The following is a 9,667-nucleotide window of genomic DNA, read 5'->3' as shown; positions in this document are numbered from 1 at the left end:
AGCACACACACACACCATTTTTGCGAGTTGATAGTCAACTTGCAACCGGGGGTCCTCAAAAACACACACCCCCTAGTTGCGAGTCGATGGAATTCATGCAACTGGGGACCCTCGACACACGCACATGAGCGCGCACACACACACACACACACACAATAACAACAACAACAACAACAACAACAACAACAACAACAACAACAACAACAACAACAACAACACATCCCAGTTGCGAGTTGATGATTGACTTGCATCTGGGGCACGGTTGCAAGTTGATGGTTGAGTTGCAACTAAGGCAAACTACAAGAAAGTGAAACAAAAAATAACTAGTTGCGAGTCAATGGTTGACTTGCAACTGGGGCAACTAAAAAACTACGACACATCCCAGTTGCGAGTCGATGGTTGACTTGCAACTGGGGCACGGTTACGAGTCAATGGTTGAGTTGCAAATGAGGAAAACTACAAAAAACGAAAAATAACCTAGTTGCGAGTCAATGGTTGAGTTGCTACTGGGGCAACTACAAAACTACAACACATCCCAGTTGAGAGTCGATGGTTGACTTGCAACTGGGGCACGATTATGAGTCGATGGTTGACTTGCAACTGAGGGGAACTAAAAGAAAACAAAAAATAACCTACTTGTGAGTCAGTGGTTGACTTGCTACTGCCCCGGCCCTCCTAGTTGCAAGCCAAAAGTTGACTTGCAACTGACGCAACTACAAGAAACCTAGTTGCGAGTCGATTGTGGACTCGCAACTGGGCCCTGTTGTTGCAAGTCGATGGTTGACTTGCAACTAGGGCGCCTTCAAACTATGAAAAACTCGCCTAGTTGCGAGTCGAGGTTTGGCTTGCAACTAAGCCGGCTACAAACTATGACCTGACCTTAGTTGTGACACGAAGGTGTACATGCAAACTGGAGTACTTGCAAAAAATGCCGCAGTTGCGAGTTGAGGGTTGATTGGACACTGGGGGACAATTTTGACTGGATGATTGATTTGCAAATCGGACAAACTACAACTTTGAAAGAAAAAATATATTCACGAATCGAGGGTGGATTTGTAAAACTGGGCAACTGAAACTATAAAAAAAATCCAATTGCTAGATGGCTACTTGCAAATGAGGTGACTACAAACTAAAAAAAAGCCAAATTCTGGAGTCGAGGGGTTTACACTTGCATAGACAGTAGAAATTTGATATGGAAAAAGTGCATCAAACAAAAAAGGTAAAGGAAAAAAATAAATCGGCTAATAACAAAAAAGGACACTGATGACATGGGCAAAAAGTACATACCTAAAAATGATTAAAAAAAGAAAATGGTGAAATATATCTAGACAACTTCTTCTAAAAAATGACATGAACATGAGCGATTGCAATATCAAAAAAAAAAACTCACAACCATTGACCATTGTGTAAACTTCCTTCACTTCTGTATGCACAAGCCTGAGCCTGTGACGACGTGAGCGAGGCTACCAGCTTGATCTCAAAACGTCGCCCAAAACAAAGCCCAGCACTTAGAGCTCAAAACAAACAAAGGCCGGTCCAACAAAAAAACAGGAACCAGCCCGCCCCGCTGTAGCCCTCCGTCCCGACATAACAACGCGACAGCATTTCCTATTTGGCACCACAGGCGCCAGTTAATGTGCATTTTGTTAACTGGCGCCTGTGGCGTTCGTCCATCTAGGCGCTGGTTGACGATTTTTTTTTGAAAATTCTGTGAACTTTTTTGAATATTGATGAATTTTTATGAAACTTAATGAACTTTTTTATAATTTGTGAACTTTTTTTATAGTTCCATGAACTTTTTTTCTATTTCTATGAACTTTTTTCAAATTTAATGAACTTTTTTTCAATTTTAATGAACATTTTTTCAATTTGATGAACTTTTTTGAGATTGATGAAATATTTCGAAATTTAATGAATATTTTTCTTGAAAATGGATGAATTTTTTTATTTGTGAACTATTTTTTCAGTTCCATGAACTATTTCTAAAAATAAATGAAGTTTTTTTCAATTTCTATGAACTTTTTTCAAATTTGATGAACTTTTTTTCAATTTGAATGAACTTTTTTCCAAATTGATGAACTTTTTTCAAAATCGATGAATGTATTTTTCCAAATGGATGAACTTTTTAAATCTGTAAACCTTTCTTGATTTTATATTTTTATTTTCGTAACAAAAAACATTTTAAAAAACTGGGGGCAGCAAGCTAGTGGGCCGGCCCATGCTAGCAGCGCTGCAGGCGCCGAATCGTTAACGGGCGCCTGCAGCGCTGTATAGGAGCTCCCCAACGCGACACCCACGATCACGAGCCGAGCGGATCGCTCGTGCACGAATTAAAGACACCGAGATCCGATGGTTAAACACTGAGATCACTAAAAAACATCTAGACGTGAGTTAGGCATTCCGTTTTTTAATACAGTTTTGCTAAAGCACGATGTGTCATATGTATTGCACATCTAAATCCTATATCATTGATCTTACATAAGATTTGTGTGGATATTTTTTTCTTTTCCTCTTTATGCTTGATTGGTAGACACACCCTTAAAAAAGGGTCCCGATAACTGCCACACGTGTGGTGTATGTCACACCCTAGCTAGTCATACATCAGAGTGTGTGCATCATGTTTAAATTTCCATTTAATTTGAAATGGGGATTTGTGAAACCCTCAGAATCATTTTTGAAAATGACCTAAATAAAAACTTCTCCAAAAAGGTCCAAGAAAATGCTCATGTTGCTCTCTGAAAATATTGGACAGAGATAAAAATCAAACCAATATTTTTAAGAGCTCATAGGTATTTATTTTGGGCATTTGGAATTAATGCATAAATATTTGCATTGGAAATATATTAATTATATATATTAATATATGTCCAAATATTATGCCATTTTTAAAGGAGCTCTGGAATAATATATCTAGCTCCTGCAAAATTTGGCATAAGGTAAATAAATGATTTAATATATTATTTAAATCAAAACAAATGTCAGAAATTAGAAAACAGAAAATATTTAAAAAGGGAGAAGCTTACCTGGGCTCCTCCCTGTGCAGCCCAGCCAGCTGGCCGACCTAGCCAGCAGGCGGCCCAGCCCGCCTCCCTCCTCTGTCGTCTTCGTCCTCGACAGAGGGAGGGGAGTGTGGCCGGCGCGCGCGCGCGCCACCGCGCCACGCCACCTCTCTCCCTGCCTGCCTGCCCTCCCCTCCTCGCTCGATGCCCCGGACGACGCCACGCCCTCCCCCCTGCTCTCTCTCACTCTCCCTCGGCTCTTCCCTCCTCTCCCTCGCTCTCTCTCTCACACGGCCGAACACCACCGTCATCGCCGTTCGCCATAGCAGTCGTCTCCGGCCACCCCTCGCTCCCCCGACTAGCTCAGGAGCTCCGCCTCGACCCCCTCTTCCTCTCCACCGCTCCACGGGTCTCCGGAAGCCCTGCATCACCGCCACGTCGCCGTTCCCCTCCTCGGCCACCGGAGATCGTCGCCGTCGAATCGGGAGCTACCGGTCGTCCCCGAGCCCGCTAACCATCCCTGCAGCTCCGCGGTGAGCCACTGATTCGATTCCCCCTTGCCCCGACGTCCCTAGCCTCCTGTAGCTGCCGCCCCCTTGAGCTTCAAAGCTCGACGCCGCCGGCGATGTCGCCGTCGTGGCCACGGTCACCGTAGCGCCCAATCGAGCACACCATCGTGCTCCACACCTCACTGGGAGCATGTAGCACGCACCAACACCTCCCCTAACGCCCTGCAACGCCGATTCCGACCGCACCCGAACTCCGGCCGCCGCTCGCGAGCTCACCGTCGACGGTACAGGCCACCTCAGGCACGGCCACCACCACCGTTCGACGCGCGGGAGCAAGGGCTCTCCAACGAGCCCAAGCACGGCCTCGCCCGTGCCCTGTAGCGCGATTCCGCATCGCGCCGCCGTCTCGGGCCTCGCCGGCGTCATGTCGCCGGTGGGTTTGACCCACCTTGACCACGGCAGGACCCCCCCTGAGTCCCTGACAGGTGGGCCCAGCCCTGTAGCTAATTAGGATTAGCGCTAACCACTGTTAGTCAACCCCCTGACACTGACCAGTGGGCCCCAGCGCCACTAATTCCTAATTAGGATTAAACTAACCCTGTTTAACCCCCCTGTCACTGACGTGTGGACCCCACACGTCAGGTTTGACCCCAGCCAGCCGCAGTTGACCACTGACGTCATGCTGACGTCATGCTGGCGCAATATATATATTTCTGGATTTAATTTAAATCAGGAAATTCCAGAATATTATTTAAACTTCAAAAATTCATAACTTTTATTCTGTAACTCCAAATTGGACAAATTATATATGAAAAATGATCAGAAAAATCCAATCTATCCATCTGTACTATTTTCATGCATGATCAAACAAGTTAAATTGATGTTTTCCACAGAACAAGGAAAAGCACTTTAAAAGGCCATGTTTGAGTTTGAAATTTGAATCTTTGATTCAAATTTGCTCAAAACCCTTCTGGTCTTAGTTGCATTAGCCCAACACACTCATATTGCTATGTTTCATGCATGCATCATATTGTTGCACATTGTTTGGTGATGGTTGTGTATCGGTGTTCTTTGCGGCAGGTTCTGCCTCCGAGGAGTACCGTGATTACCCTAACGAAGAACCATATCAGTGCATCGAACCATCAGGCAAGCAACCAACCATTTGATCATATCGATACAATCCCATGTTCTCGCTCCTGCTCTCTTTTACTGCATTAAGACAACGCGTTTCAAACTGTTGTGTGCTACGGTAGTTGAACCCATTTCCTCTGCATGACCTGTCATTGCCACAGTAACTAGATGAAACCCACTAGCATGTGTAGGAGTTGATTGAGCCATATGTATGTGTTGTTCCTACCTTGCTATGCCTGCTATGCTTAGAGTCGTGTCAGGTCTGGTTCATCTGGATGATGGGCTAGAGTGAAATGATCATGTCGGTAATGAGAGTGGTGTGGTGAACACGATTTGGTAAAGGTATCGATGAGAGGCCATGTAGGAGTACATGGTGGGTTGTTTCATTGAAGCCGACCTTAAGCACTGAGATCTGTATGTGTGATTTAAGATACAGCTACTACCATGCATTGGGCCCTGAAATATGACCCCGCTCGACTTCTTATTCACCCTAGCTCTCTGTCCAGGAGTTGCAAGTAGTTTCTGGTGTTTGTAGTCTACTGGAGGCCGTGGACAGCGCTGACCGTAGGGGTGGGCTGTGATGCGGTAGGTACGTGGCCGGGTGTACCGAATACCCGTTAGGTATCTCGGGAACCCTGTTCACATCGTTCGGGGCCGTATGGGAAACCTCGGCCGGACTCCCTGCGGATGGAACCTGAATAGACGATAAACCTGGACTAGAGGCTTAAGTGTTTAGGTAGGTCGTGGTCTACACCCACGTCGGCTTTCGCTTGAAGTCTGCCGAGCACATGTCGTGTGCAGACGCTAAGTGGTGGAAACATGTATGAAGAAGTACACCCCTGCAGGGTTAACATGATCTATTCGAATAGCCGCGTCCGCGGTAAAGGACTACTTGGTTGCCTATACAGTTCATAGACAAGTAAATGGAAACTACTAAAAGCCTCAAGATAAGTGTGAGTGCCGAGGATGGCTCTTCCGTAGGAAGACGGAGGCGGATCCTCGGTAGTGTATTGAAGTGGTGAGTAGTGGACTCGTGTGCGCAAAACCATTTCAAGTTGAAGTATCGTAGGATAGCCTAGCCAAGAGTCAAAGCTGGCTTGCTGCAATAACTCCACCAACCCTTCTTGATACTATGCATGTATGTAGGATCTGATGTAAGTCTTGCTGAGTACCTTTGTACTCATGTTGCTATAATCTACATTTTTACAGAAGACGCTGCAACCCCTTCTGATGGGTTCTATGTAGACGTTGACATCAACGAGTAGGCTAAAGGCCCAGGTGGTGACCCTGAGCTTGTGAAGGACCATGTAGTATAGCTAGGCTTTCCAAGCCTCTTTTATTTTACTAGTTGTCTGTACTCAGACAAGTTACTTCCGCTGCTGGTTTGTATGACTGTATGACTTGTATGTAGGGTCGTGAGACCCGTACCTTTGTGTATGATATGTATGGCTCCCTGAGCCTTAAATAAAGTACTTGTGTCGTAGAGTCATGTTGTGATGCTTCGTTGTATTTGCACATATCGAGCATATTGTGTGTATGATTGAAATGCTTGGTATGTGTGGGATCTGACTATCTAGTTGTTTATCTTTAGTAGCCTCTCTTACCGGGAAATGTCTCCTAGTGTTACCGCTGAGCCATGGTAGCTTGCTACTGCTCTGGAACACTTAGGCTGGCCGGCATGTGTCCTTCTTCGTTCCTGTGTTTGTCCCTTCGGGGAAATGTCACGCTTTGAGTACCGGAGTCCTGTTAGCCCGCTACAGCCCGGTTTACCGGAGTCCTGCTAGCCCAGTGCTACAGCCTGGACCCACTTGCTGATGACCGACACGTTCGAAGCTGGGTCATGGATGCCTGTCCCTGTAAGTCTGTGCCACTTTGGGTTTACGACTAGTCATGTCAGCCCGGGCTCTTTATCATATGGATGCTAGCGACACTATCATATACGTGAGCCAAAATGCGCAAACGGTCCCGGGCAAAGGTAAGGCGACACCCGTGGGGATACCGTGCGTGAGGCCGCAAAGTGATATGAGGTGTTACCAGCTAGATCGATGTGACATCGAGTCGGGGTCCTGACAGCGTTGGCATCAGAGCCGGACTGCCTGTAGGTTCTCTAAGCAAACTGGTCGATGTTGAGTCGAGAAATTCTTTAGTTATATGTAGGGGAATTGTTTGTGGGTTGGAACGTAAGGCTCTTTTTACTCCTTTATCTTATGACATTCTGATCTGAGTCAGTCTATTCTTCCACCGGGGGTTAAGGAATTAGGACCTATTCTCTCTATCAGGATCACGTGTTACTAATCAGTAGTACCTTATAAGTTTGATGGATACAAGCCTAGTTCAGTTCTACTACCACATTATGTTGCTAGGATGGCCTCAGAACTTGATATGATGATGATGAGTGTGTATGTAATCCTTTGTCAAATGTCTCAAAATCCTTCTTGAGCATTTACAGCTGTTATGCTGCCGAAATTTTGCTAGAAATTCTAATGCCTTTGCATTATGATTGTGCTTTCAGATGGCCACTCGCGACCTCAATCAAGTGGTTCGCCTGACTCGATGCCTAGATGTACCCGGCCATACTGCCAAGTTGGTCAGGGTAATGACCGAGGCTGGATACCGCTGGTATCCTGAGTACACAGTCGAAGAGCAATTCCGAGACTTTAATCAAAGCCAGTATCTCTGCACTGTCAGGATATTTCCATCTTATCCTGGATCCACCGAGCCCCTTCACTGCTCCTATGGACTCGGGGTTACTATCGAGATGGCTGTGCAGGATGCCGCCTACTCTATGATGACCATTATGCGAGTCAGATCTGGTCTATTTCGGGACTCTGATTTCCGGTATATGCCAGGATCACTTCCGGGAGCACAAGGGTATCTCCAGGCTATCTATGCTGACCCCACTCAGGAGGATTCACGGACTCGCACCACTGCTGAGATGCTCGAGGATAAGGACCGTGAAAATCGGGCCTTAAGGTTAGAGCTCTTCAATACCCGTGCTGACCACTGGGCCACTTTGACTCGGTTCGCACCGGCGGTGCAAGCTGGATATTCGGATATGCGCGATCTCTATCCTGTGAGATCTGCTCTGCCAGACGTGATGGGTTGGCGTGATGTAGGAGGCATCACCCCACCTCGCGGTCCCCGCAGGCCACCGTCTGTTGGTCCACGACCTCATCCTAGTCCCTATGGTCCACAAGCTCCGCGAGATCGTCGGTTTCCGGATGATCATGTTGAGCTTCCAGGCTATGGAGGTGACTTCTACGAGGACTACTACGGATCGGTCTGAGTTAGTGGTAGTATCACTAGTTCGCACTAGCTGTGTCGTCTATCATCCCGCGTGACTCGTGGGATATGACCTAGTTTGTACTCTTTCCGGAGGTGTAGAAAAATAATGTATAGGAGCTTGGGATGCCTCCGATGAGATGTAATCCTCTTTTCACCGTAATAGTACTTTGTTTGGTCTTGTACTAAACCCTGTATGGTGTGTATGACGATGGAATAAAAGAAGCAGTTTCTGTATCTACCATGTCATACGGATGATCATCTTGCATTCGAGTTATTCCTTACATTTTATATCCTATGTCGGAATTTTATCATCCTGACTAAATCATTATCTTGTTTACCTAGGATGGTCAACACGCGCACTAACCCTGCTCCTCAAGAGCAGACCGAAGGCAGTGAAGTCAGGGATGCAAATCTGCCTCATCCCCCTTCCCTAGCCGAGGTTATGATGGAAGCTGAAAGAAACAAGCGGGAGACCAACCGTTTGTTGGAGCGTATTGAACAGAACACGGCACACCATCAGAGGACTAACGTGGTGTCACTCAGTGATTTTATCAAATTGCATCCACCCACGTTCCACCACTCCGTCGAGCCTCTCGACGCTGATGACTAGCTTCGCAGTATCTCTCACAAACTGCGTTCCGCGCTGGTAGCGGAGGCTGACAAGGTCACCTTTGCTGCATATCATCTTGAAGGCCCCGCCAGTCTATGGTGGGAGAATTATGGAGCTATGCGCCCAGCGGGCCATGTCACTACTTGGGCTGAGTTCAGCGAGGCTTTCCGTGAACATCACATTCCGGAGGGTCTCATGGACCGTAAACGTGAGGAATTTTGCAGTTTCACCCAAGGCCGACTTTCTGTGGATGCTTATAGCAGGGAGTTTGGTAACCTCGCACGATATGCAACCGAGGAAGTTTCTACTGACGCCAAGAAGCAAGCAAGGTTCCGTAAGGGCCTTAGTCCTGAGCTTCGCCGCGACCTCCGTCTGCATGAGTGCACGTCTTTTCAGAAACTTGTCAACAAAGCCATCAGTGCTGAAACTGGTCAGACTGACTATGACGCAACACGCAAGCATGGCCGTGACATGGGTTCCTCATCCGGTGCTGGTCCTCAGAAGCGCCGCGTGTGGGTACCCAACACCGCCCTGCCACCCAGGTTCACACCGAGGCCATCTTTCCAGGCGCCTCGCCCTGTTCAACAGTCTGCTCCGGCCAAGCCCTATGGGGGTCCAACCAATAATGCTCCTCCACGTACCAGTTCCGTGACTTGTTTCAAGTGTGGGGAATCTGGTCACTATATGCGTGAGTGTCCCCAGGCCAACCCCAACCAATCTGCTAAAGCCGTTGGCCGTGGCAAGCCGACAGGAAAAGTGTTCCACGCCAAGCCGGCCACCGCCTCACGTAGCCATGTCAACTGTATCTCTGCCGAAGAAGCTCAAGAGGATCCCAACGTCGTTCTCGGTACGCTTCTTGTTAACTGCCACCCGGCATCTGTTCTTTTCGATACAGGAGCCTCTCATTCATTTATATCCGAGAACTATGCTCGTTTGCATAACGTTGCATTCTGTGACATGCCATCCACTATGGAAATTTCTACTCCCGGGTCTAGATGGCAGACCTCTAGGGTAAGTTATGGAAATGAAATCCAAGTCGACAGACTTGTTTTCCTTGCATCGTTGATAGCCCTTAAATTTTCAGATATTAATATCATTTTGGGTATGGACTGGATGTCAGCTCATCATGCCAA

This window comes from Triticum dicoccoides, chromosome 5B (genome assembly GCF_002162155.2).
Source record: "Triticum dicoccoides isolate Atlit2015 ecotype Zavitan chromosome 5B, WEW_v2.0, whole genome shotgun sequence".
In the NCBI taxonomy this organism is placed as follows: Eukaryota; Viridiplantae; Streptophyta; class Magnoliopsida; order Poales; family Poaceae; genus Triticum; species Triticum dicoccoides.
The sequence above is the reverse complement of the archived record's forward strand: the minus strand, read 5'-3'. Positions refer to the sequence as shown.